The sequence below is a fragment of the Coenobita brevimanus genome, chromosome 76, assembly GCF_032717465.1.
Source record: "Coenobita brevimanus isolate Jiangsu-jjx chromosome 76, ASM3271746v2, whole genome shotgun sequence".
In the NCBI taxonomy this organism is placed as follows: Eukaryota; Metazoa; Arthropoda; class Malacostraca; order Decapoda; family Coenobitidae; genus Coenobita; species Coenobita brevimanus.
In genome coordinates this window covers 12,113,596-12,138,561 of record NC_137029.1, presented here as the reverse complement: position 1 = coordinate 12,138,561, position 24,966 = coordinate 12,113,596, and the positions used below count along the sequence as shown (strand labels likewise).

The window sequence follows — 24,966 nt, the reverse complement described above, 5'->3', positions numbered from 1 at the left end:
AGATGAGGTTATGGCACAACTAATGTCTGACTTGGCTCGTATCTCTGACTGGGGTAAAAATAATATGGTTGTTTTTAATACATCTAAGACTCAGTTCTTACACCTATCAATCCGACAAAATCTTCCACAGGCATACCCACTAATGTTTAATAATATTCAGCTTAATCCTGCATCATCCTTGAACATGCTTGGGGTTTCATTTACTCGGGACTTATCTTGTAAAGATCATATTACATCTCTTGTAAAATCTGCTTCCAAGAGATTGGGTGTGCTTAGCCGACTCCGCTCTTTCTTTACCTCTGCACAATTGTTGACTCTATACTGGGGTTTTATCCGCCCCTCTGTGGAGTACAACTCTCATGTGTGGGGAGGCTCCCCACATACAGCTCTTCTCAATAGGGTGGAGTCAAAGGCTTTTCGTCTCATTAACTCTCCTCCTCTTACTCACTCCCTTCAACCTCTGTCCCTTCGCCGCACTGTTGCATCTTTATCTCTTTTCTATCGCTACTTTAATGGTCACTGCTCCTCTGAACTGTCTGCTTGCATTCCTCCACCTCTATGACGGGCGCGTAGCACCCGTCTAGCGGCAAACTCTCATCCCTTTTCTGTCCAACTCTCTAATGCAAGAGTTAACCGCTACTCCCAGTCTTTCATTTATGCAACAGGTCAACTCTGGAACTGTCTCCCTCTGTCTGTATTTCCTGCTGCCTATGATCTCCAGTCTTTCAAACGCAGTGTGTCCAGGCATCTCAAAATGATCGGATCTTGAATTTGGCTCTCTATTGTATTTTGTTTTTTCTCTTGGAGGGAACTGTTGCGGGCTCATGGCCTTTGGTTCCTTCTTCCTTGCATAAAAAAAAAAATCTGGTCCCTTGAGGATATAAATATACACTGAGGGCAATAACGCAACTGGTATTTCCTCCAGAGTATAAATATCCTCAAGGTATCAGAGGACACCAAGATGCAGAAGTAAATGCAGAAGTAAAAATGACTCGTACCTACAGTTGTGGTCCAGGATTGTCACTTGACATGCAAACCTTGTGCTTTTTCCCCTCTGCGTCATCATAAAACCTGAAAAATCGTAAATAAAAAACAATGGATTTTGGAAGGTAAAAATACTAATAGCATAAATGGTGCGCTTGACCCGTGTTCTCGACCTGGGTAGTTGCCCAAACAAAGATGCTCGTAACTTCGCCAAAAGTCGACGAATTGTCATAATGCTCGACACAACTGCACAGAAAGCCTGCCTGCACGTACAGAAATTTTTCGCCGATTTTCGACAATTTTCACATATTTCACTCTATTAATTACATTGTGTAAGAGAGGGGAGAAAAGAAATACTGTATTAAGATTATTGGTCCGGAGATAATAGAGGGACTTTTTACTGAATAGTCGTAAATCCCACCTATTTAAATAGCATATAATGCAGTACGTGGTGTGAACTGGTACTGACAGTTGGTGGGAGGTGAAGAGGACGAGTTGCAGGTCATTGGGCCGCTGGAGATTTGACAGTCAGCAGGATCGTGGTCGGGATAAAGGCTTGAGACAGACAGACTTGGCAGCAGGCAGGCTCATTGACAGGTTTGGTGGCAGACAAGTTTATTAACAGGTTGACTTGGTGCTCGGCATGCTTGGTTGGTGACATATGCTTGGCGACAGGTAGGCTTAGTGATGGCAGACTTGATTGGCAACAGATGGTGGACAGTCAGTTTACAGGCTACTGGATTTGAGGGTAGACAGACTTGAATTAAGACGTGTTCTTGACCTCGCTGCCCCCCCAGTGTGAGATGTGGGCCCGTAGATTTACCATCAGGATTTCAGGTTAATCTTAAAGAGCCCGTACTACTAATGGCTGCATTATTGGGAGGTTAGATGTTACACCCACGAAGTGCAATTGAATTCTCACTCTTATACAGTCCTTGAGGGCACAGGTAGAGAGTTTCCTTTGTGTGTCTTGCCCTGTGTCACGACTGCACCGTTATCATATAAAACTGTCTCCCCAGCAGAATTTGCAAGAAGTCAGCTGGCCTCTGCATGACTCATGAAGTCCAGCTTTGTCCGATCCTAGATGTATCGGCAACAAACATCCGCTTGCATACAGTACTAGACGTATAAGAAGCAAACGGGGGATTACTGAAAATTATCCAGCCTGGGTATCATGGAGCAAAGGTGTCTGTGGTATTTTCAGTGAGAAATTTAGCCTGACTGTTGCATTAAAACAAAGACATGTCATGTCACCCTGACTGTCTCATGTGTATATGGATAAAGAGGTAAAAGCGAAGACGCGTAACAGGGGTCTGTTTCTGAAGAGAAGAGGTAATGTCACTGCAACTAGCAGATGTGGAGTGAAGGTTACATATTCTTGTAAACTTAGGCAGTGTGCATGTCAGACGAAGGATAAAAGTGATTGTAGAGGAAAGCAAAGTAATGGAGTTAGAAAGGGGCACAGAGGCGAAGTGTTGGTTGAGGCTATAAATAATAGAGTAGAAATAAAAACTTGGAAGACAATCAGTTTCACCTTACCGCTCATATTTACGTTCAAATACTTAAGCAGTACTGTGATTAAATCGGAAAGCATGGAAGATGAGCTGAGGGAAATGGTGTAGGAGACTGGTGACAGGTCGTTAAGGGCAGTGACGAGAGACATCTAGGTAAGTAGACAAGAATACACTGAATGACAGACTGTTAGTCACAACCCTAACGTATAGCGTGGTTGATGCTTGACGGACATAAATCGAGTGAGAGAGCTGTTAAAACAAGTTGCCTTTGAAGTATATTACCTGTGGAGTGACGCAGAGGGAAGGATGGAGAATTTTAATAAGGATTCATGAAAATGTGATGTAAAGGAGGAGGATGTGGGAAAAGTAAATAGATTTGGTTTGAAACGGTTTAGCTATCAAGAGTGAATGGAGAATGAGAGACCGAGTAGGAAAGCATATAAGTATGAGGTGGATAGGAGAGGGAAAGGGAGACCGATAACGAGATGACGAGATATGGAATGAGAATATGTTAGGCAGGGGGCAGTGTACATGCTGTGGGAACAGGGGCAGGTACTGAGTAGGGACTGAAGCTCCCGAAAGTTCTCTTGTAGACGTCTTTCCCCACAGGATATGGCGACAAGAAACAGACATGAAGTTTGTAGTAGAATACTGAAATCAATACTGATTGCATATGATGGAGCAAGACTGACTGCATATGATGAAACAGATGGGAGGTAAAAGTGGATGGACATTTTTGTCAAGGTTTCGATCTAACGATGAACTTGCAATGCACGAGTTAGGTCTCATACTGTGATAAATGTGTTAAAGAAGGAATAATCAAGATCAAGGAGACGACAGTGGGAAGGGTGGGTGACAAAAAATGCAAAGGGTTAATTTGAAACTGAAGGGAGTGAAAATTAACTAATTTCCCGTTTGCAGAAATACAGTGCTACGAAGTGCCCCCCCCCCAAAAAAAAAAAAGTTAAGTGAAAATTTTAATCTGTAATATTCTGAATCCGTTTGATTGACAAAAACTAGAAGTCAAAGCAGAGAAGATCTAGATCATAGTATTTGAGAAAGGAAGTGATGCTTCCAAAGAAGATGTTCTGTCAGTTTGAACTGTGCAGTGGCAGTGTTTCAATGACTTTTAATTTCCAGGGGAGCGTATTTAACACGACTGGCATAAAAAAAAAAAAAAAAAAAGGAGAGTGCGATAGAGGACCCAGTAAGACAGGAAAATGGTAGATCACTAAGCAGCAGAAATAGATACAAAAGTGAGAGATCCTGCATAATAGTGCTCTGATACCGAGATGATTAAGAGACCCGATCGGGCATTTGTGATTCATTCTCAGCTAAGGAAAGTAATCTAGCTGTAATAAAATAACCAGAGCTGTCCCAACCATGAGACTGTTCGTGTCATCAGTATTAACACTTTCAGGCCGTTGTAGCTTACTCTCAGCTGGATAAAATCGTCTGGTGATAACCGGAATAAAATATCTGAGTTGTCTCAACCATGAGAGGGCTAACCGACAAGAGGCATGTGCAGCGTTTGACGGGCAAAGTTTACTAGTGAGAACCATTCAGATTAATTATCTAAGGAACACGTGTAGGATAACGGAGATAATTAGCAGGACAAATATATGAGCGTGCAGGCAGGGTGGGTTGAAAGTGAACGTAATGAATATAACTACTGAACTGGGGTGAAGATGTATATGAGGTACAGAAAAGGTAAAGGTGGGAGCAAACGCCATGAGGCGCTCAGCCGCGGTGCTCATCTCCGTAACATAGGTCTTTGAGCCTGTAGCAGGTAATTCACCCAATAACCTGGGACCAGGTCGCCACAGTTACCTCCCCTAGGTGTTACGCTAAGTACTCATTTTACCTACCAACTCACAAAGGGTAGATGGACACCTGAGTCATGTGATCTCAGCTGCCCGTACCAAGATTCGAACGCTGGAGCAGTAGTGAGTGGTGAAAGAAAAACATGGAATGTTTAATGTGTATACCAGCCCGAATGAACTATTGGAATGGATGAATGAGAACCGATAATTAGATAGACAGTTTGTAAAGAGCATTTTCATGTGAATTTTTCGAGTCATGGTACCTTTATCTAGATCAGCCAAAGAGGACTCACAAGCAAACACCCCCATTAAGAGGAAGGGAATCCTATTGTTGGTAGTTTCAGTATCAAGTGTGGTTTCTACTCACCGACACCACATGATTTCATATTTGACCAACAGTTTAGGCGATTATAAACAAAAAAGTATCTCTTTGGACAGCACAAACACACACACACACACACACACACACACACACACACACACACACACACACACACACACACACACACACACACACACACACACACACACCACGAATGCAATAAACTTTCCCCTGAACTTCATCTGGAATTAAAAAAACAAAAACAATGGTCACTAGCTTGTGTACTTGTAAAAACTTCTATGGTCCGTAGATATACACACACACACACACACACACACACACACACACACACACACACACACACACACACACACACACACACACACACACACACACACACACACACAGTATCTCTCTCTCTCTCTCTCAAGCAATCTCCACCCCTGTTATTTGGTGGGCTGTACCGTGGCGAGGGGTGTGAGGCTGCGTCTGGCGGTAGGTTAGTTATGGCGGTGATGTGGCCATGATAAACCGGTGGACCCTTCACAACCCATACCCCTCCACGCTCCCCCTGACCACTAACTATTCCTAGACACTCGCTACCCTCTCCTCTGACACTTCCCCTTCCTCCTCCTTAAGCACTTCACCTACCCTCTCCATAGACACTACCGGGGGCATATGACCCTGGTAGTTGCCCCTCCAGATTTTAATTATATTCCATCAATCAACCTTAGACACTTCCTCTGCCCTCTCCCTAGACAGTTCCTCTGCCCCCTCCCTTGACATTCCCTCTACCCTTTCCCCAGACACTCCCCTTACCCCCTCTCAAGACACTTCTCCTACTCCCCCCCCCCCTGTACATGCTTCCTGTACCCCATTCCTAGACACTTCCCCTATCCTCACACTTCCTCTACCCCCTCCCTTGACACTTCCCCCACCTACTCCCGATGCCTTACCCTACCCTCTCTCTATACATTTCCCCAACCCCTTCCCTATACATTCTCTCTATCCATTCCGTACCCACTCCAGATGAGCTTAGGACTGCAATAACAACAGCAGCAGTTACTACTACTACCACTTCTACTACCGTTCCTACTGCTACAACAAAATGCAACAACAGCAACATATACTACTACTACCACTACTGCTGCCACTCTACTATTCCTTCATTCCGATTACTTACAGGTAGTTATTCTTGCTACTTCCTGATTGCTTTTTTTTCGCCTTAGGAAAGACTTTTAAGCTGATGAGTTAGATATAGCCTTAATTAGCCCCTTCACAACTTGAAATTACATAAAAATTGAGTAAAAATCATCCACTGGTGGCAAGAATGAAATAGAAAATACATCACTGGACTGAAGGAGATAATGTTTCTGCGTATGGTCTATCTATCTATCTATTGCCAGACGCCTCAATCCCGTTTGGGGTGGCCACAAACAAATCGCCTCCAAGTCGCCCTGTCCCACGCCATTTCACTGCCCTGCTCCCAACTCACACCCCCCTCTCTCATATACCTCTCCACCCCATCCCTCCATCTCATCCTCGGCCTCCCCCTCCCTCTTCCCCCCTCCACCTCACTCACATACACTCTCTTCGTCAGTCTTTCACCCTCCATCCTCTCCACATGGCCAAACCACCTCAGTGTGTTCCTCATAACGCTTCCTATCACATCCACATCCACACCACAACGCTCCTTTATATCCTCATTCGTCAGCCTATCTCTCCACGTGACTCCACAGGCTCCTCTTAAATAACTCATTTCCACTGCTCTCACTCTTGACTTGTGTCCTTCCAACAATGTCCAAGCTTCACTTCCGTACGTTAGAGTTGGTATCACAATACTGTCATGTAGTAACTTTTTCACTTCCATGCTCACTTCCCTGTTTCTTATCACTGCTTTCAAAGAACCAGCAACCTTTCTTCCCTGCTGTACCCTTTCAAGCACTTCACCCTCCAAACCTCCATCCTTACTCATCACACTACCCAAATACTTAAACGTACTCACATTTTCCAATTCCTCACCATCCAACCTCGCTGTACATTCACTAACTTCACCTCTCTCAAAGACCATCACTTGACTCTTCCCTACATTCACCTTTAGATTCCGTTTCTTACACACTCTCCCAAACTCATCCACCAAGCCTTGCAGCTCCCCTTCGTCTTCACTCAACAACACAGTATCATCTGCAAACAACAGTACAGGGAGTTTCCAAACACTATCCCCTCTCACCAGGGCCACTCCAACATCCACTACCCTACCTTGTACCTCTCTTATTACCCCATCCATGTACAGATTGAACAACCATGGAGACATGACACATCCCTGTTTCAACCCAACTTTCAAAGAGAAAAATTCACTTAGTTCACCATCCACACGCACTGCAGCCTTCGCACCATCGTACATACTCTTCACAGCATTCAACAACTTCCCATCTACTCCATATATTCTTAACACTTTCCACAATCCTTGTCTATCCACCCTGTCATATGCTTTCTCCAAATCCATGAAAGCCGCATACAACTTCTTTCCCTTCTCTAGAAACTTTTCCACTAAAGATCTAAGAATGAATATCTGATCTACACAATCTCTTCCCTTCCTAAAGCCTCCCTGTTCTTCTCCAACTAATTTCTCTGTTCTTTCTCTAACTCTGTCAGTAAGTATCCTACCATACACTTTTCCTATTATACTAAGAAGACAAATGCCCCTATGATTACCACACACTTCTTTTTCCCCTTTTGCTTTGTACAAGGGAATAATTATACCTGACTTCCAATCCTCCGGGACTCTACCTTCCTCCTAGGCCAATCTGCACATCTTCCACATCCATTCTACTACTATCTCTCCTCCATGCTTCAGCATTTCACCACACACTCCATCAATTCCCGGGGCTTTCCCCGATTTAACTTTCTTCATTGCTTCCACAACTTCTTTCCTACTGATTTCTTCCTGTCTTCTCACCTCCCTCCTTCTCCCAACCATTCCCCAGCCACTTATACTCGCATTACTTCCATCCTCTACGTTCAACAATTCCTTAAAGTGTTCTCTCCATCTGCTCACTTTTTCTCCCTTCTCCACTAGTAATCTACCATTTTCATCTTTCACTCCCCTACTAACTTCATTTCCACCCTGTCTTACTCTTTTCACCTCTTTCCAGAACATTTTCTTACAGTCCCTCCACTTTACACTCAAATTCCTTCCAAATTCCTCATCCACTTTCTTCTTACCCTCTCTTACTAATCTTTTCACCTCTCTCTTTCCACATATAACTCTCTCTTCCGCCTCTCAACTTCTTCCACGCCCCTATTTCTCATTCATTCATTGTACGCTTTCTTCTTTTGTGCCACAGCCTGTTTCACCTCTTCAGTCCACCACGCTGTTCCTTGCACCCCCCTCCGTCTTCTCTTCCTTCCACACACCACATCACATGCTGCACATATTTCTTCTGTAAATATCTTACACACACCTTCCACGTCTCCCATCTGCTCCAATTCATATTTGCCCAATCGTTCCTCCACTTCTCTCTTATACTCTGCCTTTTTCTCATCCCCTTGTAATCTTTCCACTCTCCTTCGTCTTTCCCTTCTTCTATTCCTCCATCTTACTTGCATCCTAATTCTGGCCACCACCAAGTAGTGGTCAGAAAGCCCACTCCCCCAACCTCTATACACTCTTGCATCCTTTACACATCTTCGCATCCTTTCATCCACACACACATAATCAATCATTGCCTTCCTTTCATTCAGTTCGCCACCCACCCTTCTCATCACTCGCCATGTATACCTGTGGATCATTTTATGCCTGAAGAGGGTATTGGCTATGACCAACCCCCTCCCAGCACAAATGTCCACTAACGCACTCCCATTCTCATATATCTCAGTAGGCACACCCCACTCACCAACTATTCCATCCACCTTCACATTACCAACTTTACCATTCATATCACCAATCAAAAACACTCTCTCATTCCTTCCAAACTTTTCCATGCACACTTCCACATTTGTCCAGAACTCTTCTCTCACTCTTCTAGCACGATCTTGCGTTGGCGCATACACACACACAATCGCCCACATTTGTATTCCAACTTTCAACTTTACCCACACAATCCTTGACCCAACTGATCCATACTGTCTTATGCTCTTCTTCCATCTTTTACTCACAACTATACATACTCCTTCCTTCGCCCTCTCATTCTCACCTACTCCTGCACATATACCCCATCCATACTCCCATTCTCTCACACTTTCTCCTCTCGATTTTGTTTCAGTTATTCCACATACATCCACTTTCGCACCCTCAAGCACCTGGACAATCTCTCTCTCTTTCACCTCATCATTCGCTCCTCTTACATTCCATGTACTCATTACCAAGTCCTTTGTCCGGTCCTGGGTCGTCATCGTTTGGTCAGTCCTTGTCCGAGGCTTCTTGTTTGTTCTTTTAGTTAGTTGTTTTCCGGGGAGGGGCACTAACCCTCCGCCAACCCTTTTAGTCGCCTTTTACGACAAGCAGGGATACTGGGGGAGTATTCTTGAAAACCCCCCTACCCCCAGGGGGTATATTATACCGACTAATCTCATAATTAAACGATTATGACTGTTAAGATGAGTATTGTTAAGAACTACCGCGATCAACGTTTTGTCAGAGAATAAAAAATCTTAGTGAATTTCAGTTTACAACAAAGGATTTTATTTAGCAGATAGAAATTAACCTCAGCCAGATATTATGACGCTTGTAGTGCTCGTTGAAAGGCAGTGGTACAAGTTGGTGGTAGGGTAGAACTGGTGGCTAAATGATTACTATACTGTAGCTGAAGGCAGTGGTGGGTGTTGTGGTGTAAGTGGTAGTGGTGATTATGTGAGTGGCAGTGGTGGTGGTTGTGCTGATGGTAATGGTTGTGGTAGTACTGTGTATGGTAGTGGTGGTGATGACAGGGATGGTGTTGAGGTTGTTAATAAGGGTTGTAATAAAGTGTAGCCTACGGTACTTGTGGTGGCATAGGGACTGTTTTGTCTCATGATTATGACTGTGTTCAAGAATATAGCACTGGTGAAGGTGGTTACTTTAGTAGAATGTAAAAGGGATCTGGTGTTGTAATTAGTAATAGCAGCAGTAGTAGTAGGCAGTCAGTCTATTAATCGATCATTATGATTTCGTTATTAAATTAGATAAGATGCATGTTATGCCGGGCATAACAGGTCATAGGTTTTGATAATATACATGTCTTAAAAATAAACAGTTCCTTGTCTTTCAAATAAAATAATAAAGATGTTAGATAAAACGCTAGAAATTGTTTCCTTAAGAATGTAGGAATATAAGAAGTACTGAGTTTCATTGGAGGTGTAGGAGGACTACTGGGCCTTGGGATAGGCTACTGCCCCCGAGATATAGGCCTTGAAGCCTTTGCCCAGAGTCGGACGCATAAGAAAAAATATATATATATATATTGAATAAAACTTAAGACTGGGATACGAATAACAGGGATGAAGTAAAAGCATAAAATGTTGAAATGCTTTCTCATTAAAAAAAATAAAAGTACTGTAAATAACACTCAGTAACAGAATAAATCAATGTATAAAAAAAATATAATAGAAAGAAGTATGTCGCCTTAAAAATGACTGCGGGGTTCCGCCTTTTTCTTGTGGTTTTGCATTCAGTACATTCTTGATCGTAGTACGTCTAAGGCATGGGAGATAACGCCACTCCAAACTAAGCCTTAAAAATATTATTTATTTTTTTTAAGAAACCTAATTTTGAAAATGACAGGCGTTATTTATCAATGGATAATTCGAGTGTATGAATGTGTTGTAGAAGCGACATTGGACGAGTGCCACATGGTGCCCCAGTAACAGCTGGCTGCAGGAGGCAGCCACGTCATGGTTGCCGGCATAGGGTGGTGCTACAGTCATTCGTTTTAATGATTTACCGTAATCTCCTTCAAATGCTCTAAAGATATGATCTATGTGTATCTTTATGGTATAAAAGTGGTAGAACTTAATCTGGCTTACAGTAAGAATTCATCATCATCATCATCATCATCTGGACCTCCTTTCCCGCCCTAGGGCAGGGTGAGGAGTAGCAACGTCCAGACAGCCCAAGTTTGCCCAGTCCAATGGACCACGCATCCATTCACTCGAAATCCTGACTCTATCTGAGACGCCAAAAACTTTCGCCATATTCTGTAGCTTCACACAAACATATTCGATAGAGTCAATCCGGACGCTGTCACGTTAAAAGTGGGTGCCACATCCCTGATCGTGCACTTCTTCTCACAACACAGTAAGAATTAAAAAGGAATAATGATGTATTAGTATTCACGTCATTAAGAAGTTTTAAAAAGCCATTACATCTTGAATACAATTTATTGACCAGTTTCTATTTTTCTCATCTTTGTCATGCTTGAATACAGGTCGACCTCCACTTTTATAATAGTAGTAATAGTAGTTGCAGTAATAGTAGTAGTAGTAGTTAGTAGTAGTAGTAATAGTAGTGGTAGTAATAGTAGTAGTAGTAGTTGTTGTTGTTGTTGTTGTATGAAGTATTCTTCTTCTTTTTCTTCTTCTTCTTCTTAGTAGTAGTAGTAGTAGTAGTAGTAGTAGTAGTAATAGTAGTAGTAGTTGTTGTTATCTTTGTTGTGGCTGTTAATATAGTGATGGTGTTGGTGGTGGTGGTGGAAGTAGCAGTACCGCAGCACGGATAACGGAGAGAAACATGGCAACTTACTGCGATGGTGATGGTTACGATAGCAAACTGGTTTTATGGTAGGCGTTATTTATAATGATGGTGATGGATGGAGTGGTGCTGTGATGTGTGTTATGGCTGTGGTGGCTTATAGGTGTGGTGTTAAGATGGGAATGATGGTGGTGGAGATGATGATGATGATGATGGTGTTCCTGCTGCTGCTGCTGCTGATGATGATGATGATGATGGTGTTCCTGCTGCTGCTGCTGATGATGATGATGATGGTGATGGAATTGTTTTAGGACACACGTTAGGGTTGCTGTAGTTAATGAGCGGTTATGTGTTTGTAAAGATGGTGGTGATGATGATGATGATGATGATGATGATGATGGCTGGGGTAATGTTATGGTAAGTGTTATGGTTTTTTATGAGTAGCAATATGATTAATGATACTGGTGGTGGTTGGAGCGGCGTTATAGTATATGTGATTGGACTATATGGTGTTAATAATAATGATGGTAGTTGGAGTAGTGCTTTGGTAATGTGTGGTGGTTTTTTACTGTGATGTATGTCAGTGTTGTTGACTGGAGTGGTGCAAGTGGGCGTCTTGTGGGTGTGATTATTATAAACATGAGTGTATGGCATATGTGAAGACCCGTACACGTATGGTATATGTATGGAAGGAGTGCTTGCATAACAATGACAATGGTTTTTATGGTAGGACTGTTTGCAATAGGGGTGGTAGTAGTACAGTAGTAGTAGTACTAGTAGTTGTAGTAATGTCTCATGGTAGGACATGGTTCTTATGGCAGGACTGATTGTATAATAGTGATAGTGGTTTACGGTAGGACAAATTTTATGTTAGTGGTGGTGGTTCTTATGGAGGACTCTTATGGCAGGACTTGGTTTTTGTGATAGGACTAGTTGTATAGCAGTGGTAGGGGTCTTTCGGTAAGGACTCTTGAATTCGCATAATAGAAATGGCTGTAAAGGAGTAGCTGTGTTTCATATGGTAGGATAGCATAAACCGAAACAGTAAGTGGGTCTCATAGCAGTGATATAGACCGTGTACTGTGACAACCATGTTGTTATGAAAGTCATTTAATGATTAGTGTCTGGTTTTCACAAGGGCAGTACAGGTATATCGAAACAACGGTAATGTAAAACTTATCTGTATTACGGAACCGCAAACAGCTAATGGAAACTAAAGTTTGATATTTAAACGGCAATACCGTAAGATTCTTATTGGAATGTTTTTATCCCTTTAATTCTAAATCCGTGTTTAAATGTTCTATTGCCCCTGGTTTACATTTTTCTGCTTTAGTCAAAATCTGCTAATGTTTTCAGTAAATGTTTTCAGAAATTACTGCGATTAAAAAATAAACTCGAAAAACGAGGAAAAAAAGACTTTGGTATTCGACGTATTAAACCATAAATTTCCCCAAAGCTATCAACACGTCAGCATATTAACGTGCGTCAACACTTGCCCTCCAACATATGCTGGCAATACTGCTACCAACCTGTTGGATTACATGACGGCAACAATAATAATTGTACAGTTGTGTGCCAACATGTCAGCAAAAATTTCCAAAGCTTCGTGTTGCTAGCTTGTTGACAGTTTGTTCGTGGGTGGGTATGTTGTCAACCTACGTTCGAGGGCAAGTATTGATGCACCTTACTTTGCAAAGCTTCACAACCAGCATCTAGGATCCGCTGTTAAAATGTGTTTTTAAATGAGACGGATAAGGGAAAGTCGGATTATGAAGAGAGAAAAGCTCAAGCTTTTAACAAACACAGGCTTCTAGAACACATCTGGTTTATTTCGGTTCTATGTGTTCAGTCTTTTTGAGTTTTAGACCTTCCCCTCAAAAAAAAAGTCAGGCTACAGCAGACCGTAGTATCCAAGTGAACCATACAATTTTGTTACGAAACCGCCATTTCTTTAACATTCTTTATGCAACAACAGCGGCATCGATGAACACAAGGATATACGCAGCAGATACAGTATGACCAAGTTTAGGAGCGACTTCATACTCGTATAATGCTCCGTGCACATTAACTTCATCTAAAACCTAGATCTTCCCTTCCTTATCTCTGAGCTCTAACAAGAAAGTAACGAAGGAATACGATACCAAGTGCGAAAGGTGCTATAGAAAAGTATGTAGAACCGTGGAATGGTCTTATTCCATCATTGGGTTACAGGAAATTAGCTGCAAATGTACGAAAATCTCCGCGAAGTATGGGGGAAGTTGTGGTGGTGGTGGTAGGAGTGAGAGCAGTGACCGGTGTGGTCCTGTGGTTATTAGTATTCCTTGTGGGCTCCAAGCTAATAACTACCTCAAGTTTTACATTCTCTCTCTCTCTCTCTCTCTCTCTCTCTCTCTCTCTCTCTCTCTCTCTCGATACAGATGTAAAGTATAAACAAAATGATTAAAAACTAAAGAATATGAGGGAATAATGTACACAATTATATTCTCTCTTAACGCCAATGCAAAGATAAACTGAAGGGTGGTTAAAAAAGTAAAACAAAATTTTGCCTTAATGTTTCACCAGGACCTGTATTCTCGTAGGCTGAGGAAGCTCCCTAGCACCTCTTCCTTAGCGATTAATTTTCGATATGGCTAGTTATTATCCTTTTGTACGCTATGTATGGGAATATTAGACTGATATATGTAACATAGGGGACAGCAAAGTCTAATAAGAAAATAGGTGAAGGAAGAAATAGGCAGCACTACATCAAGTAAGTGAATGATGGTGAGAAATAGGAAGAGAGGAGGGCAAACACAGAAAAAGAATGATCAAGGTGAAGGAAGAAGTAGGCAAAACTACGTCAAGTGAGTGGATGGTGGTGAGAAACAGGAAAAGAAGAAGGAAGACACAGAAAAAGAATGATAAAGGTGAAGGAAGAGTAACTTAAGAAAAGGTGTTAGGGAAATTCATCATGCGACAAACATAAGAACCCAGGCATTACGATACAGCAGCCAAAGAAGAAAATTCGAATCATCTGTCCATTACACATCATCCTATCCTTTTCTGCCCCATAAGGAGCGTAGGAGCCCGTGGTCAGGCTACTCAATATCAGATATTTAAAGCGAATGGTGTACCAGCCTCACTCTTCCCTGGGTAGCATTAAGCGAACAATAATTTAAATCCCACCCACGGATAGTAAGCCCTGTGAGTCCATCGGGTTGGAACGCCTTAACCCACCAGACCACCTGGCGTCATTTGGTTATACGATTAGCACTGGAGGGAACTGTCTCTCAAAGTTTTACACACACACACACACACACACACACACACACACACACACACACACACACACACACACACACACACACCGCTCGCTGGCGGAGTGGTAACGTTCTCGCTTGCCATCTGGTAGACGGGAGTTCGCGCCTCGCTCAGGTTGCGAAAAGTTTCACTGACGAAGTGAGTGGCTACTGTCCCCCTTGAGCAAGGGGACGGGTGTGTGGGTGTGTGAAGGTCACAGCCTTGCCCTTAGATCGGACTATATGAGCTCTCAGCTCCCTTCCGGGAGGATAAAAAGCTGACGATCACGACCATCAAGTGATCCTGACCGACCCGGTGAATTACACACACACACACACACACACACACACACAAAGTTGTTCCTGACCATAAGACCAGTAGAATAATAGGCTTCATCTAAAACGGGTTCGCTTGTAAATTTAAAATGTAATCAAGTGATTTTATGAGGGCCTTATTACATTGCAGATAAGCCCAGTTTCAATACCTGTGCTTAAGCAGTTTGATCATTAACCTATTAAGAGTTCCAAGAAAGCTAACCACTCATTCATTTCTTGGAACTAAAAGCTGTAAGGAAAAACCTGGCTGAACATGATTAATATTTCATTGTATAAGGGATATTATGCAATCTAACAGTTTACTCTTCTCATAAGCTTAAATTATACCGAGAAAAAAAAAGTTTTCACTCCAGCACTGCTGCTTCTCAATACTGGTGGTGAATGAAAGATTTTCGCTAAGCTTATTGTAAGTGTATGATGTTATCAGTAATAAAACAAAACCTGAAAATATTGTAAGGGTTAATGAAGAAAGGTCCTGTCCACTTCAATGTAAAAGATAACCGTTAAACTACAGAAAATGGTCTAGAAGTAACAACAATCAAGCTAGAAAGACGACATCGCACTGAAAGGATTATTAGAGTCATAGTCAGCCTCCGCAGTATTTTTACTCATCTTATTAATATATGGTTGGCAGAAGCAGAACACACGACAATGAACCCCTTCAGTTCTGTGATTTCTTTGTAGTTTTGTTCTTCAATCCTCTTGACGACTTGATTCAGCTCTGGGAACACCTATCCTATTGTTGTGAAAGGACGAATGAAGGCCACGTATAACCTCAATGAAGCTGAACAGTATCGTCCAAAGCAGCGAAATAAAAACAAAATTGATATACCCGGATTGAAAAGGTTATTTTCATAATCAGCTAGATCATTGTCTGTAAACTTCCGAGTGGATGCTGAGGGTCTTTCTGTTCAGATAAGTAAAGGAAGAGGACAGTTAATATCATCAATTGAAATGAGACCTGGTTGCTAAGAACTCTATGCAACAAGGATATCTAATCAACACGACTATTATCAAGAAAGGCAAAATTATCCATCGTTGTCAATAATCGGGAAAGGAATAGTAATGATGGTTTAAGATATGGCAGTAATACTCATAGGTATATCTCTGCATTGGGAAATTTTTGTTTTTCATCTCAGTAAACATGATTTCCATATGTGAGTATATTTCTTCGAGTTGAGCAACACACGACAGTGTGAACTAAAGACACACTAAAGCTCTTCTTTTAAAGTTAGGTTTCTCACTGCTTGGTCTTTTCTAGGATTATATTCCATTGCGTCATAGAGGCCTTGGAGTGTTGATTCTGTCACCACTAATACTCCGATGATCGAGACAATATTAGTATTCTGTTTCAGTTAACAACAGAAAATATTTCATGAGGACACGAATGCACTAAACGAGAAAGAAACGTGGTTGGTAAGAAGTCTAGGCAAAACGACAATATAATCAACACGACGAGCGGATCATAGCTGCCAGTGTTTAGAAGACGTAACAAGCGAACTTGATAACACAACTAGTGACATTTGCGTAATCTGATTTCTTGTCCCCTTTGAATGGTGTGAAGCCAGTAAGAGCGAGGTGTAGCTCATTTATATTGACTGAGGCCTGGCGCCGTATTCTCGTCGTTTTATAGGAGTCCTTTTGACACCTCTTCAATACAGGATTGTTTCTGCACATAGAACGTTAATATCCACTTGTGCACATATTTTAAATATATGAAAAGTATGTCGATAAATCACATAAGCAGCAAGCAAGAATAAGTCGAGGTGAAATATACGAAATAAACTGCTATGGACAAGGTACCATACTAGAAAGCCTTCCAAGCCCATGAGAAATGGGTGGACCCAGATAAAACTTGTCAGAAGTTGACTTTATCAATACAGAACATCACTGTGGTAGACGACCTGTGGATAGCTGGCTATTGTTGCTCTGTACAAATGAAAAAAATAGGTTAGCAACATTAAATGGTGCATTTTTTTCTCAGCACACACACACACACACACACACACACACACACACACACACACACACACACACACACACACACACACACACACACACACACACACACACACACACACACACACACACACACACACACACACACACACACACACTATAACATAAATACATATCGTACAAAGAGTAGATGGAATGGAGTAGAATATATGGAGTAGATGGAAAGTTGTTGAATGCTGTGAAGAGTATGTATGATGGTGCTAAGGCTGCAGTGCGTGTGGATGGTGAACTAAGTGAATTTTTCTCTTTGGAGGTTGGGTTGAAACAGGGATGTGTCATGTCTCCATGGTTGTTCAATCTGTTCATGGATGGGGTAATAAAAGAGGTACAAGGTAGGGTAGTGGATGTTGGAGTGGCCCTGGTGAGAGGGGATAGTGTTTGGAAACTCCCTGTACTGCTGTTTGCAGTTGATACTGTGTTGTTGAATGAAGACGAAGGGGAGCTGCAAGGCTTGGTGGATGAGTTTGGGAGAGTATGTAAGAAACGGAATCTGAAGGTGAATGTAGGGAAGCGTAAAGTGATGGTCTTTGAGAGAGATGAAGTCCGTGAATGTACAGCGAGGTTGGATGGTGAGGAACTGGAAAATGTGAGTACGTTTAAGTACTTGGGTAGTGTGATGAGTAAGGATGGAGGTTTGGAGGGTGAAGTGCTTGAAAGGGTACAACAGGGAAGAAAGGTTGCTGGCTCATTGAAAGCAGTGATAAAAAACAGGGAAGTGAGCATGGAATAGAAAAAGTTACTACATGACAGTATTGTGTTACCAACTCTAACGTATGGAAGTGAAGTTTGGACGTTGTCGGAAGGACACAAGTCAAGAGTGAGAGCAGTGGAAATGAGTCATTTAAGAGGAGCCTGTGGAGTCACGTGGAGAGACAGGCTGACGAATGAGGATATAAAGGAGCGTTGTGGTGTGGATGTGGATGTGATAGGAAGCGTTATGAGGAACACACTGAGGTGGTTTGGCCATATGGAGAGGATGGAGGGTGAAAGACTGACGAGGAGAGTGTATGTGAGTGAGGTGGAGGGGGGAAGAGGGAGGGGGAGGCCGAGGATGAGATGGAGGGATGGGGTGGAGAGGTATATGAGAGAGGGGGGTGTGAGTTGGGAGCAGGGCAGTGAAATGGCGGGGGACAGGACGACTTGGAGGCGATTTGTTTGTGGCCACCCCAAACGGGATTGAGGCGTCTGGCAATAGATAGATAGATAGATAGACAAAGAGGAATCCGAGGATGTTATAGATTATCAATATATGTTTATGATGCTCCATAATGATTAATTTATTCTCCTCATACTGCGCATATAATAGCAATACTTACTATGGATGTGAGAGGAAATGTCGCAAGCAAGACATTTATGGCATCCAAATGGAAGCAGGGCTACCAACGTGGGAGTTAGACCACTAAGCACTTTACACTGTTCATCGTCTGTGGTGTCAAATTGTTTTGCGCGAATTGTGCACCGACATTTTTTAATTGAGTAGGCCTGTATAGAGGACATAAAAAGTTACCTACCCACCATTGGTCAAGTCCCGTTCTCTCTAATCGCAAGTCACTTTGGGGTGAGGGGTTAGGGGAAGGGCTTGGTGGTATCAGGGGTGGCCGGTGGCCTGATAGGTGTGGAATGGTGATGGAGGAGAAACACTGGATTCGAAATTCACTCAGTTAAGACAAGCAATAAAATAGCTTGGTAGGTGTTGTTTGTATTTTAGGTTTTGTATTGAAGGTATTATATGTGCAGCCTTAGGAAAGGAGGCCCTGAACTGGATGAGATTGGACTGCCTAGACTGGTAAATTATTAGAAACAACTGAAGAATTGAATTTTTGTTGCCTGTGAATTAAGAAATATAATGAATAATATTATCGATTGTAATGAATTAGTCCTCCGAAAATTTTACATTTTGCTTAGAAACACCTTGTAGAGTGACACTGATATCTGATCAGAGATAAGCATGAGGGCAAGGGTGTGATACGAGGCATGGTTAGAGGAGGGCCAGAAAATATGAGGATTTCTGTCATCATCATCACCATCATCATCATCATATCCATACCTCTTTTCTTATCCTGGGGTGAGGTGAGATAAGACCCAGAGAGCCAGAAAAAGCTTGATAGAAGGAGTTACTAACCAAAGATTGCCCGACTAATTGGGACACACCCATTTCCACTCACCATTCATGCCCCCAGAATTCTGCCTGCACCTGATAGGCAGAAACATATTCCACACATACCTTCACATCCACCTATCCAACAGCCAATCCGACGACAAGCACGTTAAATGGGTGACAAACCCTGGTCATACACTCCTCGGCACAAAAATCATTTAACCATATTGGTATCATGTCAGTTTCCTAGCCTTGTCAGTTTCAATGCTTCTCTTTCTTATGCATTCACTTGCCATATCTATTCCCCATTTCCCTGGCATACGAAATCTCCTCCCACCTACAAACTCACTGAGATATAATCTTTTATCCAGGTTTTTCACACCATTCATTTCATATTATAGTACTATCTGAGCACACTTTCTTACTCTGGTGTCCATGGATTCCCTTACCAATAACAGTACTTCTTTTTCCGTCCACCCCCCTCATTCCACACATATTCCTGAACATTCTTGTTTCCACTGATCTTACTTTTGATTTTACATTTTCATACCACATTACGGTCTCTCACTCATGCGTTGCTGTAGGCACTAGAACTCTCATGATATCTTCTGACAGCCGCCACACTTAGACCTCGGATTCTTGCCAAGGCCTTCTTTGCAGCAGCCACTTTTCTTCCCTGTGTCACTCTACTTTCCATATCCCTTTGTATACATAGCTCACTTTTCTATCACTGCTTCTCTAACTTGCCTTATTTCTCACACCTCATCTATATAATCTTAACCCGTCACGTCCCGAGCACTTTTGCACCTCCGACACTCCCCAGTCCCGGCCATTTTTGGAAAAATTATTTTTTGGCTAAAATCTCCGCTTTTGGTGAGAAACATCGAAAATTCATAGAGAAATCGCCCACCTGAGGTTTAAAATACTCGATACAGGTAGGAGTACCTCCTTACCTTACAGGGTTTTCTATCAGGCTGGCTGCAAAGAAAACGAGTTCTATGGGAGGATAACTATTCCACACCACTCATAAACGGTATTTATTTATTTATTTGGTACGAATTTATATGTAGTACGAGAGTATATTGGTTTTCAAACAGTAATATAGGCATTATAAGCATTGTTTCACTCACTAACTCATCACCATTCTTGACCTTTTGCCACATTACCTGATCATCATTTCTGACTGTTTCTTCCTCTAATGCAATGTAAACTTTGTCCTCCACATTGTCATCGATTGGGGAATCACTCTGGCCCTGAATGTCTTTATTGGCCAGGTCACTGGTAACAGGTGAATTGCTGAGACAATGGGGGGAGGGAGGTTATGTGATGTAAGGCATTGTCCCTGCTTGGCATCTTGTAGAGGAATAGAGGAAGGTGTCCCGTGTATACGTACAAAAAATCATGCGCAAAAATTGAAAATTGTGCAAATTAGGGACCTTGCACTTGCACAACGTACCAGTACGTCGTCGGGACTGGCAAATGCAAAATGTTGCAACGTACCCATACGTCGACGGGACGTCTCGGGTTAAAGTTATCCTTTACTTCTTCTGGGTTTTGTTTCAGGATTATTTCTTTAATTAAAATGTCACTGAACCCGCAAAACCCAATATTAATGTTAAGGACAGTCTGTTGTACTTGTATGATGTCAGTTGTTGGAAAACTTTGTGAATGAATATTCAAGTCCCTATTAAATCCAACATTAGAAGTAATCATGTGTTCTAGTTAATGATATGCTTATGTCCCTTTCATATATGTGGAAAAACTGATTTCATTAAGCAACGGACATACCACGTTGAGTACACCGCTTCCCGTTCTATCAGCGAAGTTAAGCAACGTTGGGTCTGGTTAGTACTTGGATGGGTGACCGCCTGGGAACACCAGATGCTGTTGGCATCCCTACGTCAAGTGGGGTTGGTGGAGGATTAGTGCCCCTCCCTGTAAAACAATTAACTCTAAGCCCTTGGCCACCCCGTTTGGGATACATGGTGTCTGGCAATGAATGAATGAACTTTGTAAAAAATATCATGTAATTATATTTAATTTAAAATATTATGCTAATACGTGGGTGGAGCGATAATTGCTTATCCCTAGGCAGTTCTGTGTTACCTGTGTATACATTTTTTTTTTTTTTAGAGAGATGACCTATATATCATTCTGTCTGCCAATGCAGTCTGCTGCCTTTATATAATAATGTAACCTCCATTCATTTATCATGATGCGGCTCCGGTGAAAATTGTAGTTATTTAATAGTTTCATTCAGGTAGTAAGTTAGCACATTTAAGCATAGCCTTTTTTTTTATTTATTTATTTTAAAATCTACCAGTGCTTTTCATATAGTCAGTATTATTTTGTTCCCTATGATAAATTCAAAAAATCTATTTTTCCAAAAGTTTTTATCTGATCTTCTTTGTCTAATATTTAAATCTAGATGTGGATGTCATTAGAAGTATTAAGAAAAAAAGTCCGAGATGGTTTGGCCATGTGAAGGGGATAAGGAATGAGAGACTGACTAGCTGAGTGCACTTGCATGGGTTGGAGGAGAAGGGAGGGGAAGGACCATGAAAGAGATGGAGGAATGGAGTGAAGAGCTATATGAGAGAAATGGTGTATGAGTTGGAGGAGGGTGGCCAAATGAAAGAGGACAGGGCACCATGGAGACGATTTGCTTTTGGTCACCCATTACAGAATTAAGGTGTCTGGGTGTAGACAGACAGGTATATAAATATTTAACTTGGGATAGTGAACGGGCAACAAACTACCACTTTTTAATAGGAAAGTGTATCTGATTTGACTACATCAGTAGAACTGTCTACAGTCTATCTCACAGTTTAAGTACAAAGAAGAAAACCATAATTGGATGTGTCTTAAGAGTACCATAATGCAGATGGCCTTAATCCTGCAAAGGGAAGGATGTGGACCCCGAGACGAAAAGCGGTGTCATGTTAGATTTATTTTTTTACTTATTTGTTTATTCCTTCATTCAATTATTTTTTGCTTGGCAGCTTTACTCAGGCAGCTCGATCTTGGCGGCGACTTTTTCGTGATTGCTGTTGACTTTTCATGATGACTGCGACTGCCAAGGCTCATGAAACAATATATATATATATATATATATATATATATATATATATATATATATATATATATATATATATATATATATATATATATATATATATATATATATATATATATATATATATATATAAAACCGTTGTCACAAGAACGTCACCACGATAAAACTGCCCAGAAAAACACTGCCAGAAAAAATCAATCGTCTGACACCACTGGTACCTCCTGAATCCTATAATTTATATTTCACTATATTCTTGCGACATTGTGATAATTCTATCCAGGTTAGGGAGGTCTTTCATTGGTGAAGTAGTTAAAAAAGGGCTACATTTACCTCCTCCAGTTTGCAATGTCTGTCCAAGGTTGAATTAATTCCTCTGAATCCAGTAAGAATGAAATGATAAAGGTCCCGCCAGACAGAAGTTAGTACTAGAAGGCCCTCAAGGGGAAAATCACACCAGCCGCGAACAGATACATATCTAGCGCGCCTCCGAATATGACCCTAACCTTGACCTACCTTCATCAATTTCGAATTCGTCCGAGAATTTCATCCCTACTACACACCTGTAAAGTTTTGTGATGATATCTTGAGCGGTTGCGAAGTTATCGTGCTAACAGACACAGATACACACAGATAGATAAACTGAAAACAATACCAGAATCGCTATCAATAGTTGTTGTAACCCCAGGTTTATGTGAATCGTGAACCCAGTGGACTATAGACGTAAACTGTCCCTTTCCCTCAGTCCACCATCCTCATTCTTGGAAGGTAGGGAAGTACGAGTAGTAGCGGAATGTTTGTTTAATTAGAGTGTTGAGTCACCCAGGTGTGTCGGTGCTATTACATGAAGGCTCACCACTGGAGAGGCTGAGAAAGTGGAATTGGTGGATCCCTTCCCCACCAGATGCCAGTGAACAAATTTGGATGCAGAAGCGAGGAAACCAATTCTCCGTCGTCCCAGTGGGCTTAAATTAATGAGGCGAGGAGCTGTCACTGATCACAGAAAAACAAGCGTGGTCAGAGAGAGAGAGAGAGAGAGAGACTATACAGTTCGAAGAGACAATATTGCTTGCATAATAAAAGAAAATTGTCAAAGAAAACTGATATTCCTGTATTTAAAATCTCACAAGCAGCAACTCTTCTATTTGTTGTCTGGAAACCGAAAAGAGAACAAACGGATTTCACTAAGATTAGTCTGCAAAACAGAATATTAAACCTTTCAGTCTGATGACGTATTTTCTACTTTGTTCTTGCCGTCTCCAAATGATGTCTTTAACTTTAGGAGAGACTTTTCGAGTTAGACAGGTCAAATATAGTGTCCATTAATCCCATGAAGACGTCTCCTCCAGGATGGAAAAAAAATGATAAAATCGTCTGTCAGTTGCAAGAGTAAGATAGAATATAAGTTAAACTTTATTGTATGAGAATTTACGAGCTTCTGTAAAAGATTTTAATAATAAGAGAAAAAAATAAATCAGTTGAATAAAAAACTTTTACTAAAGCACTCTGACAAGGAGAAGAGGAATCACTTTGTCTCAGTCTGATGACGTATCTTTCAATTTATTCTTGCTACCCCAGAAAGTATAAGTGAACTTACAGGTGAATTTTTATAGTGACGTGGATCAGTGAAGGTTGTATCTTACCTCTGCAGTTCGAAAAGTCTCCACAGTGCTAAATGGAGTGATCTACTATCAGCAAAAGATCAAGTCTGCAGTGTGTCATGGTATTTAAGGGGCTAAAAATGAGGAAGAAACTATACAGATGACACTTCTGCCATAATGGACGATATGGGTGGCTAGGAAATATCGCTGAAGTCTAGAGGCCATCGTCTGTAAGCCTTTTACCTTAACCTGGTCCAGATTTTTGTCCTTTTGCATCTAATTTCACCTACCTCAGTGGCACAGTGAGACAGGACCATGGTTCTAAACACTTTCTAAAGCACTTCTTCGTGACTGGCATTATATTTTGGTGTTAATTTCTTGCTACAGCATCGTATTTAATATGGGGTGATTGCAGGTTCGGTCAAGTTAGAGTAAAACGGGTATGAAACATATCTTCAGGGGGAAAAGGGAATTAGATCTCTCTTGTTAGCGTGTTTTATTTTATTCCAGTTAACGCGAGACAATTGTATTTACCTATGAGAGGATACCATTAACACTCTCATGGTCGGCACAGCTCCATTATTGTATTCCAGCCAACGCCTGATGATTGGTTAATGACACAGTTCTTTCCTGCAAATGTGATGATTAGATACATAATATAGTACTGCATTTTGATAATTTTGAAGAAACTAAGATATCAGTTGTCAGCCCTTTTGTCCAAACCAGAACTGAACCGCGAGATGTGGTAATTAATAATTATATCTATGAAGTAAGTTCACTGTGGCCCGTTGTGCGGTAGAGGGGCGCCTTCACATGGTTGCACCAATATTACTTGGTAAAGGTGCTGACCGGTTATGCAGATACCCCTCAACTACTTCCCTATCTCCCGGAGAAAGGGTGGTGAGCTGCGGGAAGAGGGCAGTTTCAGTCTGTAGTCGACTGGGTTCACGTGTCAGAAGAGCCTAGAGTTACAACAACAACAACTGCTACAACTATTGAGGCCCATTCAAGTTCAGGGGTCACTTCAGTTTTTTTCGGACAAGTTCAGGTATTGTAGAAGTTGCAAACCCATGCTCATCGGAATGTTAACCCAGTGGACGGCAGGCTGAAGTTACCCTTCTCCAGGAGTCCAACATCCATCTTTTCGAGAATAACATGGGAAATGAGGGACCTCTGAAGGACCAGGCAGCGGAGCCAGCCAGTCATATCGGTGTGTGAAGGCGTTCCACTCCACCACCACCAACTTTACGT

General features: G+C 41.7%; 1 protein-coding gene and 1 pseudogene across 1 annotated transcript in view; both read left to right on the top strand.

Annotated features, from left to right (window-relative positions):
* LOC145408276 (lactadherin-like) overlaps positions 1-24,966 on the top strand; it is a gene marked incomplete at its 5' end in the record, with an annotated part of 466,139 nt that overhangs the window by 147,503 nt on the left and 293,670 nt on the right. The gene's annotated exons all lie outside the window — the stretch shown is intronic.
* Positions 20,816-20,934, top strand: LOC145408330 (5S ribosomal RNA; annotated as a pseudogene).